General features: G+C 30.8%; 1 long non-coding RNA gene across 7 annotated transcripts; it reads left to right on the top strand.

The window, feature by feature from the left end:
- Positions 1 to 7,572: 7,572 nt before the first annotated feature.
- Positions 7,573 to 13,198, top strand: LOC106347754. 7 transcript variants are annotated; one of them, XR_007340122.1, is made up of 12 exons: positions 7,582 to 7,795; positions 8,016 to 8,759; positions 8,851 to 8,940; positions 9,002 to 9,072; positions 9,158 to 11,137; positions 11,227 to 11,293; positions 11,411 to 11,498; positions 11,753 to 11,841; positions 11,924 to 12,233; positions 12,334 to 12,422; positions 12,518 to 12,578; positions 12,770 to 13,198. It is a non-coding gene; the product is annotated as an uncharacterized LOC106347754 (long non-coding RNA). The 7 variants fall into 7 exon arrangements; XR_001270810.3 differs by having other exon boundaries at positions 8,851 to 9,072; positions 11,924 to 11,995; positions 12,078 to 12,233; XR_007340120.1 differs by having other exon boundaries at positions 7,583 to 7,795; positions 8,016 to 8,132; positions 8,380 to 8,759; positions 8,851 to 9,072.
- Positions 13,199 to 17,123: the final 3,925 nt, after the last annotated feature.

Raw genomic sequence — 17,123 nt, 5'->3', positions numbered from 1 at the left:
AACAAGCACGGGAGCTACTACATATCCTAAGGATATATTAATTGTTTCGGTTTAATAACATGGTCTAAACAATAAGGGTCGCCAACAATAATTAAATGTCAGATATCTACAAAGATAACCGGCTAATCTAATAAGTTTTCATTTCCGATGTGTCTTAACCGGTTAATCTAATAAGTCTATGTATCCGACGCTTTGTAAACGGCTAATCTAATAAGTTTCCGTATCAGATGCGTCCTAACCTGTTAATCTAATCTAATAAGTCTATGTATCTGATGCTTTGTAACCGGCTAATCAAATAATTTTATGAATCTGATGTGTTGCAACCGGCTAATCCGATAAGTTTATGTATCTAATGTATAGTATTAAGCTAATATAAACGGTCATACAAGATTCTGTATACAGACAATATAACTTTGAAAAACAGGGAATTGATTATATGTGGTTTGAGATATTTGAGTTGAATTGAGTAGCAGGAAACTTTCAACTGTCTTGAGATGATATAGCGACCGAATCGACCAGAGAATGAAGGCTTATCAGCAAGCTCTACAAATTTACTGAAAGGAGAAGCTCGTATTTTTTCGATTTCTTCGGGCTCAAGAGAGTTTAGAATTTGCTTGATACCAAACGGTTTGTGATAAGGTGTCACCCTCACCCCAGTTGGTTCTTTGCCAGCCTTGAATATTCTCCCCGGTATAGTACACGGCGGAGCTGTCGACCTCTCGTTCTCCATTATAACTATACAGAGTTGTTTTCTAGGGTTTTTGATTTGCAATTGGGATTTTTTTTCTTTTTCTGAAAGTGAGAGATGAAGAGAAATGGGGAGATAGATAGAGAGTCTGTGTAATAGATTACTTCCTTCCTTGTTCGTCTCTGACACAGGAAGATTTCCATATATGCGAACAGTGACTATAAAATCTTTCCGAATCCACGTCAAAGATTTCAGAATTGCCCCATATGATTTCGGCTACTGAACAGCTATTTGACGTGGAAGGCTTATAGGGGTATAAATGTCTTAAACATTTGATGAGAGTTTCCAAACAGTGTCGTTTGGTAGGTTGCTAAATACGCTATACTTTGTTGGTATAGCTCCTAATTTCTCTTAAAAATATAACGTTGGTCACATATCCCCTATTAATAAATATCATTATGTAACAGTTGCATATATATGTAATCATGTTAGGATCGTATAAAACACAACAATCGCATATATATCGTATAAAATTAGCGTATACATATTCCTTATATTTTACTATAAACAGAATATTTGAATCATGTAGGTTTAACAAATGTGACAATAATCCTAATCACTCAGTTAGGATTATTAGCTTATGTATCAGTTATTACTCAAGTTCAACTATCACAATCTACGGACCAACAACATAACCGAACAGAGGGACCATCGTATATTTAGCATACCTCACATACTTTCTGGTTCAATCAAAGTCAAAATTTTGCAGATAGGTATACTATACATTTATAATTAGAACACCCTTTTTTATACTTTATCACGCCAGCACAGTTTATTGATAGATTACATTGTTTAATCTCTGCCTCACAAGAAAAATCTTGAACATTATAAACTTATATTTAAATCAGAGAATAGAGATGACCATGGCTGTTCTTACAACTTTAAACTCACAAAAAAAGCTTGAACATTATAAACTGATATTTAAATCAGAGAATAGAGATGACAATGGCTGTTCTTACAACTTTAAACTCACAAAAACTACTCAACAAGCACACGTTGTTGAGCACTGTGAACCTCTCTATTGTGCAACCATGTATGGACATAACTCACAATTCGTCTATTTAAAACATTTTATGTTATTTGATATTATTAATTGATTTCTATTTCGTTTACTATGTTTGAGAATAATATATCTAAAAAGATATATATAACTCACGAGATTTATGATCTATCAATGGTTGGAGACAGATAAACATGGATAATTTCTAGGGGTGTTCAATCCGGATATCGGTTCGGTTTCGGTTCGGTTTTTTTCGGTTTTCGGTATTTCGGTTAGTAAAATATAACTACCATTCTAAATCCATATTTACTTCGGTTCGGTTCGGTTTATATACCGTCGGTTTTCGGTTTATTCGGTTTTATACCAAAAAACATAATTATTTTGTTTGAGATCATATTATATGAATTTTAGAGTCATATTGTCAACACAGTCATTTATTAAAAATATATTACATGTTCAAATAAATGAACAAAAAAGTAAAAATGCTTATACCATCAAATAAAATAATCAAATCTATAACTAAAATCAAAGCTTGAAATTTTGAAAATAAAAATATGAAACAAAACAGAAACATGAATGAAAATTTTTTCCACTCTTCCATATTTAGTGTTCATTAAAGTCATGCTTTTTCAATTAAAAATTTTCCATTAATTATTGTCTATCAAATTTATAATCTTCATATTAATATAGTGAAGACTAAAATAAATAAAAAAGATCAAAAAAGACCTAGAAAATAAGATGTCTGAATTGCGATGTATTGTTATTTAGTTATAGTTCAAGTGTTTTACAAATTAAGATTTTTTATTACTATAAAATTATGGTAATAGTTATTAACACAAATTTAACTTATGTAACAAATAGATTTTCATGTATTATTATAAAATAGATACATATTTACATGTTTTTACTTTTAATCGGTTTTGTTCGGTTTATTCGGTTTAATCGGTTATATACCAAACCATATCCAAATCCTACGGTTTTTATAAAATTATATCCATTCGGTTTATATGGTATATACCAAAACCAAACCATATTGTCTATTTCGGTTCGGTTCGGTACGGTTCGGTTTTACCATATTGAACAGCCCTAATAATTTCTAATCAATTTTGCATAAGCTTGAAGATTATATCAATTGTTGAATATATTGAATAGAGACAACTAAGATGACATGAATTCAACCCCAGATTAAATTTGGTTTGGTTTACTCAAGTTTGTGAATAATTTATCTAAATAGAAATATCATATATATAAGTTAATCTGAACTCTTTTAATACCAAGTACCAGTTAAACTTTCACAAACCGTGCTTGGTGAAAAATATTACAAATTTATATCATATATATAATGTACGTGTTCGAAAATCAAAACAACGTATTAGCAAAAAATAATTTTAATGTGAGCTTGTGAGTTAGAATGATTTTGGAAAGTTTCAAAGGCGTAATAACTCAAATTATGTAAGGTAAGAATGTTTTTGGAAAGAAATAAATATAGTTAGTGATTTTATGTCAATTGTCAAATAAACATTGTACTAAACTGTATGTGGGACTTTCTATATTTCTAAAATAAGGTAAATGTGTCTTTCTATCATTATTAAATCGTGTAAATTATGAATTCCTATATAATATATTCCTTATAATGTAGACTATAAATTTAAACTTCTACACCATATAAATTTTAAAAATGTATGGTTCTGTAAATTACTACAATGCAACAAGACTGGATTAGAAATTTTGGTGGCTTAAAATATTTCTTAAGAATTGTAGTTAATTTTTTTAAAAAATTTAGAAGCTTATAGTTATATAAAAAAATTTCAATAATATTGTAGACCAAGGTTATGCACTGCAATATTACATTACGATTAAAAAAATTACACAAATCATTCTCTTATAATTTGAAAAGATAATGAATTTAATGGTAATTACATTTCTTAAAAGTTAATGATGTTAACCTAAATAAGCCAAACTATATAGACGATTTCTAGCACATTGACGAGACCATCATATTTCCAACTAGGCATCAACCAGATGTAGTATAATATTCGCAAATATGCCTAATTAATTTTAAAAAATACGTGAGATTTGATAAATATAGTGCTGTGGTATTTTAAAAAAAAATATTATATGAAAAACTAAAAATATACATGATGCGCTATTAAATTCGATTTTTATTTATATAAAATTAAAATGACAAAATGTTATAAAAAATATAGTTTGAGTTTTTGGTATAAAAAATAATAAACTAAAACCGACATTATATAATCCAATATCAAACCAAAGTAGATAATTTTATATGGTCTATAATTTTATAAACCAAAATACCAAACCGAAACCAAACATAAATCGAAATTGAACAGCACTACTTTAAATATATAATTGTTACGTCTGTGTCACTTCACGTAAACCGTGAAACTTAACCTAGATTTTGGTTTATTAATGCTATAAAAATGATCGAATATAAAATATTAATGTCAATACTATATATTCTAAATATTTATAAAATAAATTTATCGTGCGCAAAGCGCATGTCTTATCCTAGTACAGTAAATTACACAATTTCTTATATTGTTGGCTGTTTAATTTAACTTTTACCATATCTATTATTTATAGCCGAGTTTGACTAGTTCTTCAACATCAACAAAAAGAAATAGGTGGTTGGTAAGAAAATCTCCAATGTGAAGGGTTATTTTTACTTTAAATAGAGTAATACAGAGTTCAGTATATTTCAAATGTACTCTAAATTAATATAGAGTTAAAAATACAATAATGAAATTTTTTTTAAAAACGGTTACTTCATAGAGAGTAAAAAATAAAATAATGAACAAAAATTAAAATGATTACTTCATTTATGAAGTAAGATTGTTTTATATGAAATATGGTTGCAATATTTATTTATTTATTTTAGAGTAAACTATAGAGTGGAGTTGGAGATGCTATAAACATATTGTATTTATTGTTGTAATATAAAGTTGCATAATTACTTTTGTCATCAAATTAAAAAACAATTTCATTTTTTTTATAAATTTGAGAAATACCCTAAGATAGCACTAAAAAGTTTACTTCACAAATATAGACTCTAAAGATCAAAATGACCAAAATATTCCATTAAAGAGGTAAATATACACTTATGGTTAAGTGATGTGCACCAGTACTCGTTACTTGCCTTATACCTGCTACTTGACCTGTACTCGCCTCGTTTTTTCAAGTACTCGTCGTTGTCAAGTCAAGTATCAAGTCGTTGAGTTTTGCTACTTGCAAGTACAAGGCAAGTAACAAGTATAACAAAAAAAGTTACGACTCGTCTTGATATTACTCGTTACTTGTTCTACGACTAAAAAAATGATAACTAAACCATAAAAACCAAAGCCCTAAACTAATATTTCTTTGTTGTAAGAAGTAAACAATACTTTCTTATCGAATTCTATTTTCTTTTTTTAGGTGCAAATATTGTATTTAAAATAACTCTCGTGTTTTTACCAAGTCGAGTAAATAAAACAAACTTCATAACCTTCTATCGTAAGATATTATCTATCAAGTAATTTTTAGAAACTTGAAAATATATACAAGTAATTAATAAATACTTGTAAGTAGCAAGTAATCGAACAAGACAAGTAACTTGCAAGTAACATATTTTTGGACAAGTACTCGAAATAACAAGTACTCGTTTCCAACAAGTCAAGTAGAAGTCGAAAAATTCATTACTCGTTCAAGGCAAGTCAAGTATCAAGTATACGTAAAAAAGCAAGTACCCACCTTGCGCCCACCCAATTTAATACAAACCTTAGGGTTTAGAGCTATGGGTGGAGATTTGGGATTGAGATTTAAAATTATCTAAAATAAAAAATAAATATTAAAATTTGAAAATAATTTTTTAAAAATAGTTTCAAAAAGTATTTTCAAATTACAAAAAAAATTGAAAAAAGTATAAAAAACCAATTTTTTTAAAAATATATTTTTATAAAAAAGTTCGAATTTGAAAACATATAATCTAAAACCATAAAAAAAATATTTTTTAAATTTTTTAAAAGATTTTAAATTTGGTTTATATTTCTAGAGTATTAAGGTCATTTTACCTATTAAACGAAACATTTTTGTCATTTTCCTCCTTGTGGTCTATTTTTGTGATCAAAACTTAAAAATTGTCTATTTAGGAAAATTGCCCTATAAATTTTGTTCCCGCATATTAGATGTCATTTTTAAACTTGGATTAGCTAAGGTCAATGTTGTATCTGAATGTTTCTTAAATCTATGTGTACCAGTAAAATCTCAACTTTCGTTGGGTCAGAAATTTATTTTTTCTAGAATAGTATGTATTCCTATAAAGAAAAAAAATTGGGTTTTAAGGCTATTATAAATACGGGTCTAAAGGTTTGTAAGATTAATTATCTTACAATACGAAAAGCCCTTGATCCTCAAAAGAGAGACATGTCACATCATTTAATTAAATTGACCAATGATGGAGAGTCTTTTTGCCATGTCAGTTTAGTTAATGTCGATAATGATAAAAGTGAGCTTTCATTTGGGTTTAAACTAATTTGCAATCTTGGCCCAACTATTATCTTTTTTTTTTAATTATACAGAGGCGTCTTGGTTCCACAGAAGTGATCCAGAGTAGTCACGTGTTGTCACGTGTCGCTTCTCTGTCTCTGGCGATGCCGAAATATTAATTTTCCAGTGGTCTGAATTCGAAATCAAGTGATAGTACTCACAGTTTTAAACCCTTTACCACTCACAGTTGTGGCCCAACTATTATCTCCTCTACCTTTATCGGTGTCGTTTCCCCTTTTTCCATTAAATCTGCATAAGCAGACACTAATTGCAGCCATTATTCTCCTCTTCATAACAACACAAAAACTTAACGATTTTCTCTTCCACTTTTCCTCTTTCACCCAGTATAAACTGATGTAGCTTTCAAGCTACCACCAGGAATCGAATATCTCATGGAACTCAGAAGCACATAACTACATTGAATCTTATCTCTACTCCACATAGCTGAAACAGTTCACCCAAGAGATCTCCTCTCAAAATCTAAAACTCCAAGCCGATTGTAACTGATGCCAGTTTCACGCCCAGTGGCGGAGGCAGAAATTTTTGTCCCGGGGTAAAAAAAAATCAAAAATATAATTTATAAACCACAAAAAACTATATATACTCTAGGCACACTCCATTTTCTGTTGAATGTAAAAATTTATTCAAACCAAAAAACGTTTGTACAATGACCGCTTCTTTGTTTAGAGTGTTCTGTATTTTTAAAGTTTTCAAGAAAAAACATAGCAACAATGAATAAAAACAGAGTTCTATCTCTATCTCTAAAATCTTTTCAGACCGAACCACACGATTATAACAGTTTTACTCTACGCACACTTATAGCTTAAAACTTTTTTATGACAGGTTTATTGGCTAAAAATATAGAAAACCAACCTAAAATTTAACTAAAAAATAATTATAGAGCACGAGTTAGAAGTCCGCTGTAGTCTTACTCTTATGTTCCCGAGGAAGAGGAACATATTTTCTTTTCTTTTTTATGTTTACTTGTTTTATAATGTTTCTATATTATAAATTACTTGGACCTAATACAATTTGGGATTAAACTAACATATTACAAAAGTTTAAAATAACAAAACATGTTTAGGGATTTTATATTTTTTGATAATTATAAAAAATGAGGTTAAAACTAATAGAACTCCAAAGTTTCAATGATAAAAATTATAATTATTTTAGTTGTATAATTAAATTTTATCTTCAATGTTTAGTAATTATATTTGTGGGGTCAAAATTATTTTTTAGTGGGGTCAACAAAAATTTTGCTTAAAACAAAACAATATTTTTTAAAAAATAGTGGGGTCAACTGACCCCCCTCCTCATATGCTGCCTCCGCCCCTGTTCACGCCTCTTCCCTTGCTGATTCCGCCATCGCCTCCTCCTCCTCAATTCCAGCCGCGACGTCAGAGAAATGCAAGAGGTCGTCTGTCATGTGTTGGATCACTTGAGAGAGGAAGGTCCACATACTACGAAGAGAAGGTTCGAGACCGTTAAAGTTTTGCGTCTTTTAGGTATGGAACTTTCTCTCAATCGATTTCTATCTCTTGATTTCAGATTTGAAAATAGGATGTAACATCTTTTAGTTTTGTTTCTTAATTTCTTTTGTCATATACTAAATTACTTTGGATATATATATGCATGCTTACTCCTTCTGTTCGATCCCCAGCTTACGACGACCTCGAGTTTTTTTATTCCAGTGCGTTAGTTGACGATTAACATATTGTGTTGCAGCGAATTTGATGATAACAAGAATTTGTTGCACGAGATCACTAGACTTTCACCTAAGGCGAAGATAAGCTCTTTATTAGTTCTCTTGACATATTGCATTACGAGAAACAACAAAAAAATGTATGGCCTAAATCACCAGGCATCTCCTTCTGCTATATGAACCTAATTTACTTAGAATTCTGCTGATAATTAGTAAGAAGTATACTTGATAGAGTAATATCAATATTCAATGTTTTGTATGTTTGTGTTTTGTCTAGGATTAGTCTCTTCAGTTTGTTCAAAGTGCTTCTCTTCAGATTGATCATATAATTTGGAAGCTTAATTAAATCTATTATATTGGCTCTGTGTTTGATTATCTTTTCTCTAGGCACTTCTCTCCCGAGATGTTCAGTCCAACATTGCTCCAGCAAGTAGTGAACGTTACGGCATAACAAGTCAACAATACGAGGTACTGAAGCTGCAACGTGCTCTCAAGCAAGACCCCATGGTGCAGCCTTCATAGCACTGGGGTTGATGTCTTATATGCCATGCCATGGATCTCACCTTTCTTAAGAGCTGCGTTGCTTTTCCTAACTTTCTTCCTTATCTGCGATCTAGCTCTTGCTCAGTTTCCTCCCTCTTCAATCCAAGGGACAAGCAACTGGGTTGGTCGGTTTCATTTGACTGAATCTTGCAGCAATGAACATGGTTTCTCACACTCAAATTACCAAAAGAAGAAGAAGGTTCTCTCTCAAATATACACTGCATGTAAGCATTCTCTGATGTTGTAAAGAGATTTTAGTCTACAGGTCTTTTTTGGTATTATCATCAAATCTAATATGTATGTTCCATGCCACAGAGGACAGAAATTGATCGGGTCTTCTTTTGGAAATCTGGAATACATGGATGGGGCCTTTCTGCCAGCAGAATTATCTATGAATGTGGCCATGTGGGTTTTGTCTGTTTTTTTATAGAGAGGGAATGATGATAGACAATATTTTTTTTTTCAGATTCTTAAATACAGACTGGAATAGGTGAGACGTACCATTGCAGACCTGAGAGAAGGGAAAATGCTATATGAGTTCAGAATATTTCCCATTTATCTCTACAATTATGTATTTCTCTCTCTATCTCTCTTCTAACCAAGGGAGGGATTTGTGTTGCAGCTGTTCAAGATCAGTGAGAAAGTAGTTGTTGATGCTACAAATAAAGGGAATATAGCTCGGCTTATCAACCATTAGTAAGCTGTTCTATGACATGATGTAAATTTTCAAAGTTAGGAGTGACTGCGCTAAGACCCTTTTAGGAGATTTTGTTACACTGCAATAACTCAGTGAGACGTTTTTACTTTTACTCCCTCACAAGGTAACACTCAGAAGGCATCTTACTTTGTTCCATGTAGTATTTCTTTTCATTAGAATATATGCTTGGTTTCATCACTCCTTCCAAGTATAAGATGCAGCGGTTTGTGACGTGCAATAATGGTAAACACACACATGCGTTGTGTGCCGAATATTTAATAAACTTTAGAGACCGGTTTTCTGTAAGCTGGAATTGGTCAAAGCCATGTAAACAAAATTATAATGTTCATCTAACGTTGTGTGCCGAAAATTTAACTATGTTTTATATGTTGATGTCATAGCCAGATAAAATCAATAAATAAACACAAGAAGTCATCAGTTTTCATGTGAAAATCAGTACACAGTATAGATTTCAGAATATTTGTACAATGTGATTGGTTAGATATCAGAGTAATAAGGTGGAAAATATGGTGAAAATGAGAGGGATGAAAATAAATAAATTTGAAAAAAAAATTCATTTCATTAAATTTGAGTTAAGATATACCCTGTTTATTGTTTTCTCACTATTTAAGTTATAATAATTTTTTATTTGATTGGGTGAAATTAGAGTAAATAAGTTAAAAATAAATTGTCACCTACTTTAATTTACTCTAGCTCTAATCCCACGTACCCGTAATGTAATATACGAAAATCTATTTATAACTGACCACATCAAAAAATAATTTGCTTATATTATTAGGTAACTATCGTATTCCAAAATCAATACGTGAAAGTACATCAATACAATACTAAAAGGGGAATAAGGGCTCCACTCATGCTTGCACATCCTCAAAAATAATCAGCCAATCAAATATCATTTTTTTGCCACATCACCAATCAGCTTTCTCAAAAGAATCGCGTCTCTTTCGATTGTCGTCTCATCTTTTCTCCTCAAGCAAAAAACGATTGTCTTCTCAACTCCCATACTTTCCTCCATCATTCATAATTATCTTTTAATCCAACCCATAGAATCTCTAACAATAGATTGATTCGTCTGTTTGATTCAATTTCATCACCATCCACAACCGAGACGAGGACGAGGACGAGCAGAAAACTCGAGACTTGGTACCGTCAGATCGACTGGAGAATCTGTTCCACCAGTGAAACTGTTCTCAGCGAGGTTAAGCCTCACGAGGTTTGTGAGACTGAACAAGCTCTCGGGTATTTGCCGGAGAATTTGTTTCCTTGCAGGTAGAGGTGACGGAGATCGGAGGAGGTGGTTAGATCGAGAGGGAGAGAGCCGGCGAGGGTGTTGAGACGGAGGCTCAGTGTTCGGAGACGAGTTAAGTTTCCGAAAACACCGTTCGGGATGGTGCCGGAGAGAGAGATGCCGGGAGACGGAGGGCGGTGACTCTGTTGTTGTCGCATTTTACGCCGGCCCAGTTGCACGGCGAGGTGTGTCTGATGTCCCAGCAGAATGTGCGGCCGCCGACGGAGGAACGGAGAGAGAGAAGAGCGGCTCTTTCGGCGTTGAGGTCTTGGGTTGAAGGGAGAGGGAGAGAGAGTAGGAGGGTTGTGAGGAGAACAGAGAGAATCGTCATGGAGGAGTTGGGGAAGACTCGCATTGTGCGATGATTCATAGAAGGAGAAGGAGAGAGAGAGAGAGAGATAGACGGTAGAAGAAAGAGAAGGCTCTTTTGTAGACGATGAATTACCACAGACGGTGTTAGAGGCGCCATGGAGATTCGAGCTTTTATTTGCAAGTCAGATCACTCTAATTCGCTTGAAGTTTTCTCCGACGATGGTAAATCAGCAGCTCCATTATTTTGAGCTAAAGGCGTGGATCTCCAAATGGTCGATCGAAAGGTAACCTTTCTTGCTGTCTGCTTCGATTTTAATAACCTGTACACCTTTCTGAGTATCCTGCTTACGGGTACTCATATGTTTGGCCGCAGTCCACTTTGATCCAGGGTTCAGTCAACGTGCATAGGCTCAATGCATTCAGAAACCTCATAAAAGAAGGTGGGCTCAGTGTTTTAGATGTGACCAGGACTATGAGCCACCAAACCTTCATACTTGCTGACTCCCCTGTCTTAATTCATTTTACTGATCCTAAATCAAAATTTTGATTGTCTCCAGATATTGTTGGTGAATGGGAATTAAAACAGCTTACAATGAAGAAACCCAACAAAATTAAACGTATTATGGCAATAGTATGCATTCAAAGGTTTGGCCTACTTATCGCTTTTATGTTGTAATGCTCACCATGACAATGGATGGTTTAGTTTATTAAACCGTCTTATTATAATACTCTCCTATGCAACTCCTTCATAAGTTGGTTTTCTATGGTTTGAACCCCCGGGTTATTGTAGCTACTAATATCAATCCAAAATTGGTTGGAGGCACCTGTGTTGGAATAAGATTGTGAATTACGACCTCAAACCATAATGTTAAAATGCTAAAACTGTTACTTACTTGCAGGTCATCTTTTTTTTCTGAATGCAACCTCAGCGACACATTTCTACTCTGACCATCAGTGTGAGGCCAGCGCCAAATACCTGAGGGATAAGGTTATCTTTTTGCGTTTCGTATGTATTTCATTTCAATGAAGCTATTATTATGTGCAGTACCGTAATTCATTCTATTCTACAGGGTGGTAACCAGTAACGAGAGAGCTCTTCCTCAACTCCAACAAAATTTGGAGCGTTGAAAAAGATAGAATCGGTAATTTCGGAACTGAATGGCTTTGTCCTCAACTCCTCTCCACAGGTTAAAACCTCACTAGAACTTACTTAGATTGAAGCAGATTGCTGAATTCCTATACACCGGGGAAGTGACAAACATTGAAACAGCTCATTAGTGTTATATCTCATGTTCCAATTGTTGCCATCAACTTCAGCGTGGCTTCTCATCCTTTACATGTGGACTATGTAATGGGGAAAATGTTGCTTTGAGTGTTAAGGTAATTACTATTCAGCCATTTTCAGTTAAAAGTCTAGCTTTTAAGAAGATATGTGTCACACCAGTATACACAACATATTTTTATTACATGTGTCAACAAGGTTCCGACGTCTCAGAGTCTGCCATGTTTGTGTGTTTTGATGGTGAGATGAACAAGCTAACAAATGTTTCAGCTGCAGCAGTGTCGCAGGTCTGAGTTTCAGCAACAATTTCCCATGTCTGTTCTTTAGAATCTTACTTAAAAAAAAACAAATTCCACTGAATGCTAATTTTTGAATTTTGCAGGGTGGTCCAATGGAAGATACACAGAACATTTCCCTCCCACAATGCCTGTGAGATATTGTGGGTATGACCTTTACATTACCTGTGAAGGTGTCGCAGTTTAATTTCTCTTCAAAGCATAAGTCGTTTACAATTGCACGGATTTTCGAACTCGACCAACGCCTACGCCTTCCTAATTTTGAGCAACATGTGAATTGACTATTTTACTACATCCTCCACCTACTGCTGCGTTCTCATCAACTGTCTCCTTTTCAGGGAGGTGATGACAACCCAGGCGATGATATGGGTAGGAGTTGGAGCTCTTTCCACATTCAAATCAAACTGAGTTAACACTGGTGTAGCTGTCAACAATTCTGGAATCATAGAAGGCTTGCAGGTTAAAGGCCTCCCATGAGAAGGTAGTGAAGAAAATAGTCATGGTAAAATTGACCTGTCTCTGGAGGAGACTGGTCTGCCTTCTGCAAATAAGCCACGTAAACTGAGGCCATGGCAATGTTGTGTTGCGGCACAACTACTTTTCTATGTTTTATTTTAAATTATACCCATCTTTGAATAAGCACTCATTTAAATTCTATCGCTACTTATTTTTTTGTAACACAACTATCTATACGTTTTTGTTTTTGTTTTGTTTATTGTTATCTTTTAAACAGCCTTCCGCAAATGGCAATGAATCTTTGTTTCCTCCTCCTTTTGCCCAAACTCAAGGCGCTCTTATTTTGTTTTAGGAACCTCTCTAGGAATAGACAGTTTATCAAACTAACAATAATTTATCGACTTTAAGATTTTAAGTATGTTTACTATCATATTTCATTGGACATTATGTGTGAAAATTATATACAACATAGTAAAATATATATATATATATATATATATATGTTAATTATTTACATTTTTGTTGTATGATAGAGTCCAAATTTAAATATAAAAACAATATCATAATAAAGATGATAATTCCATTCAAATAATAAACACTATTACACTTTCAAAACAAACATTATTTTTACTATTGAAAAAAAATCCAAAACAGATAATTAAAAATTTTATATGATAAAAATAATAATGAAATGAAATTACATTAGATTCATCTCAGTCTGAAAGACTTTAAACTATCAAATAAACAAAATAATCAGAACAAAATTTATCTTTTAGTGCATACATGAAACACAATCATTGAATATATGTATATAAGATTGAAGTAAGAGTCGAGTCTATGTCAAAACTATATGTTCTGCCAATGGTATACGCAAAATATGCATCATATTTTTGCATATTAGATCATTCATCGTTGTTCAAAAAAGAAATTCACTCATCGTGTTTGTTAAAAAAATATATCGCCAACTTAAATAAGCCAAACGTGCTTTTATATATTTTTTTTTGAAAAAAAGTTATTTAATTATTTTAAAATTAGTGTTTTTATATTTTCCTATCCATTCTAATGCATTCCTCTTGATGATATTGAAGTATAATATGTTTAATAATATTGCTGGGTTTGACCCCCGTTAGAAATTTAGCTTAATAAAACAAATACACATTCTAATATTGAAATGATAACTATAAGATCAATGAGATGAATCTGTCGACTATTCATCAGTATCTTTACAAAAATATATAAAACATATTTAATTATTACAAAGTTTTTCAAATATAACATATTTCATACAAACGTAAAAATAAAATACACTTTTGTAATTAAATAAATTATCATGCATATATTTAGACTTTAAATTCTTTTGCAACCATCTTAAAATCAATTATGCTGACAGGATGATCAAATTAAAATACCTTCATAGTTTTGATAAATAGTTTATTGTCGAAGATACTATGAATCAAATTTTCAAAATTTATAAAACACCTAAAATGAGTATTACCAACCAAACCATATATTCAAATTATGTATCAAAATAATTATATAATAGTAGAAAACCGTGATTTAAAGAATTAGAAACTATACGATAAAATATAATACATAACATTAAAAATAACAGAGTTTATTCTTAATTTATCTTTTCTTTTCTTTTATAATTGGATTTAATCAAAGTCAAAACGACTAGGAAGAAAAATAACACCAAACTAAATTGTGTTAATCATGCAATTCATTTTTTGGTTTAAAGAATTGTAAGAATATTGTATGACAGCAAAAATATGTGGTTAGACTACACTGTTTTAGCAAATCATATTCTAAATTTAGAAGAATCAGAGGAAAATATTTAAAATTATAAAACCAATAAATTTTATAAAAAATATAAACCAAAAAAAAATCCTCAATATAGTAAAAATGATAAATTAACAAATTTAAAATATATAAACCGCGTGTACATAAAATATATGGTTTATTTATTCTCGCAATCAGATTGACTTTACTTATGATTAATAATTTATTTTCATAATAACCAAATATATAAGATAAAAAATATTTGGATCATAACTTAGAATTGTAAACATAAATTAAAGTTTCAAATAAAAATTAAAAAAATAATACATGAAATATAACATCATACCATAAATAACACCAAACTAAATTGTATTAATCATGCAATTCATTTTTTTGGTTTAAAGAATTGTAAGCATATTTTATGACAGCAAAAATATGTGGTTAGACTACACTGTTTTAGCAAATCATATTCTAAATTTAGAAGAATCAGAGGAAAATATTTAAAATTATAAAATCAATAAATTTTATAAAAAATATAAACAAAAAAAAACAATCCTCAATATAGTAAAAATGATAAATTAACAAATTTAAAATATATAAACCGCGTGTACATAAAATATATGGTTTATTTATATCGCAATCAGATGGACTTTACTTATGATTAATAATTTATTTTCATAATAACCAAATATATAAGATAAAAAATATTTGGATCATAACTTAGAATTAATTATATTTTCTTCATTACACATTTGCTCATCTGTCTATATGTATTTTTAGATAGTAAAAATGATAAATTGTAAGTTTTACTCATTTCTAATTCAATACAGTATAACCTCTTTAAATTAATATTCTATAAATTAATATACACTAAAAATCTCTATAAAATAATATAATTTTATAGTTCCAAATTGATTTTTTGGTTCAATTAGTATATCGATAAATTAATAAAAAAGTTATAGTTTAGGTGTAGTCTCAACATTATTAATCTATAGAGGTTTCACTATATATGGTTAATAATTTTATATCAAGGGATGTAATATATGTATTAAATCTATTGACAGGTGTCTAATCCCGGGCGTAGCCCGGACAAAATCTCTAGTATATATAATTACCGTTATATTGTTAGCTGAATAAATCATTACTGCAAACTAAAGTCATTTATATGGTTTTTAAGGAACTAAAACATCCGAAGCATATCTATGTAAAAAGTAGTTCTTGAAATATAAGAACCTGCACTCATGTTGACTGATTAAATTTCAACTGGTCGGATCTCCAGATATAAAACGAATGTGTATCAATCGTATGACAAGGTGTGCATAAGTAAAATTGTAGCCAAATTTACTTCTACTACCAATATTCCATGAACTCTGCATATTTGAAAATATGGCATAAATCTAAAACGTTTTAAAGTCCATTTTTTATAAAGTTACGAAATCTATATACACAGAGAACTTACACACCTTGCAAACTTAATTCTATACCTCATGCATACTGGTCTATCTAACCTTCTATCTCAGGTCAATATTTTATAATTTAATTTTGTTATACTCTGATTTAGATTACGAAGAGCCTCGATTTTGAGTTTTTTTTTATACGATGCAACTTTTATTGTTTTTCTTTTGCTATTATTATATATTCTGATTATTTTTATTCGGTAACTTTAAATTTTTGGAAGTGATGGAATCTAAACCAGTTTTTGATTTAGTTAAAAGAAAAATAACCAGAAATTTTTTTTAGAGGAACGAGTAGATATAAAAAAGTAGATATCAATGAAAGATAGGACGAAATAGAAATGCTTTATGTTTTATTTTTATGATTATGACATCTATTAGTAAGATATTATGTAAGTATTGTTATAAAACGAAAATAAATACCAACTTAAATTTTATTTAGCTTTATTTTAAATATTTAAACAACTACATGATAATATATTATAATAATTTAGATACTCATATTTAATAATTTTGTGTACATAAGTGTAAAAAGTGTAGCTTTTAATAAATTTAAATAAAACTTTGTTTAAAAACCTTAATTAAGAATTGTTTTTAGTTTTTATAATTTAGAATACATAACCTTCGCGTAGCGCGGTTAAAAGATCTAACTCACATAATAATAAGAAATCCTAAATAAGTATTTGTTTCAATATGTTTTTGCTCTCTTTTGTTTTCTTCTGGTTAATTTGCGATTGTTCACAACAATCCATATATAAATACACAAGATTGCTGACATAAAATTAAATAATAGAAAATAATAAAATATTATGACTTTTTTTGACATCAAAATATTCTGACATTTTTAATGATTGAAAATCAGTAGATAATTAATAAATAGACCGACGAAAATCTATAAGATAAAGGACCGGGTGGACCATATAAGTTATAACAACCAAATAATTCAAAAATCATTATAATAAATATTTTAGTTAACTTATCCAATGGAATAAAAGGCTTATAT

Source organism: Brassica napus, chromosome A6, assembly GCF_020379485.1.
Source record: "Brassica napus cultivar Da-Ae chromosome A6, Da-Ae, whole genome shotgun sequence".
In the NCBI taxonomy this organism is placed as follows: domain Eukaryota; kingdom Viridiplantae; phylum Streptophyta; class Magnoliopsida; order Brassicales; family Brassicaceae; genus Brassica; species Brassica napus.
This window is presented reverse-complemented; position numbering and strand designations above follow the sequence as displayed.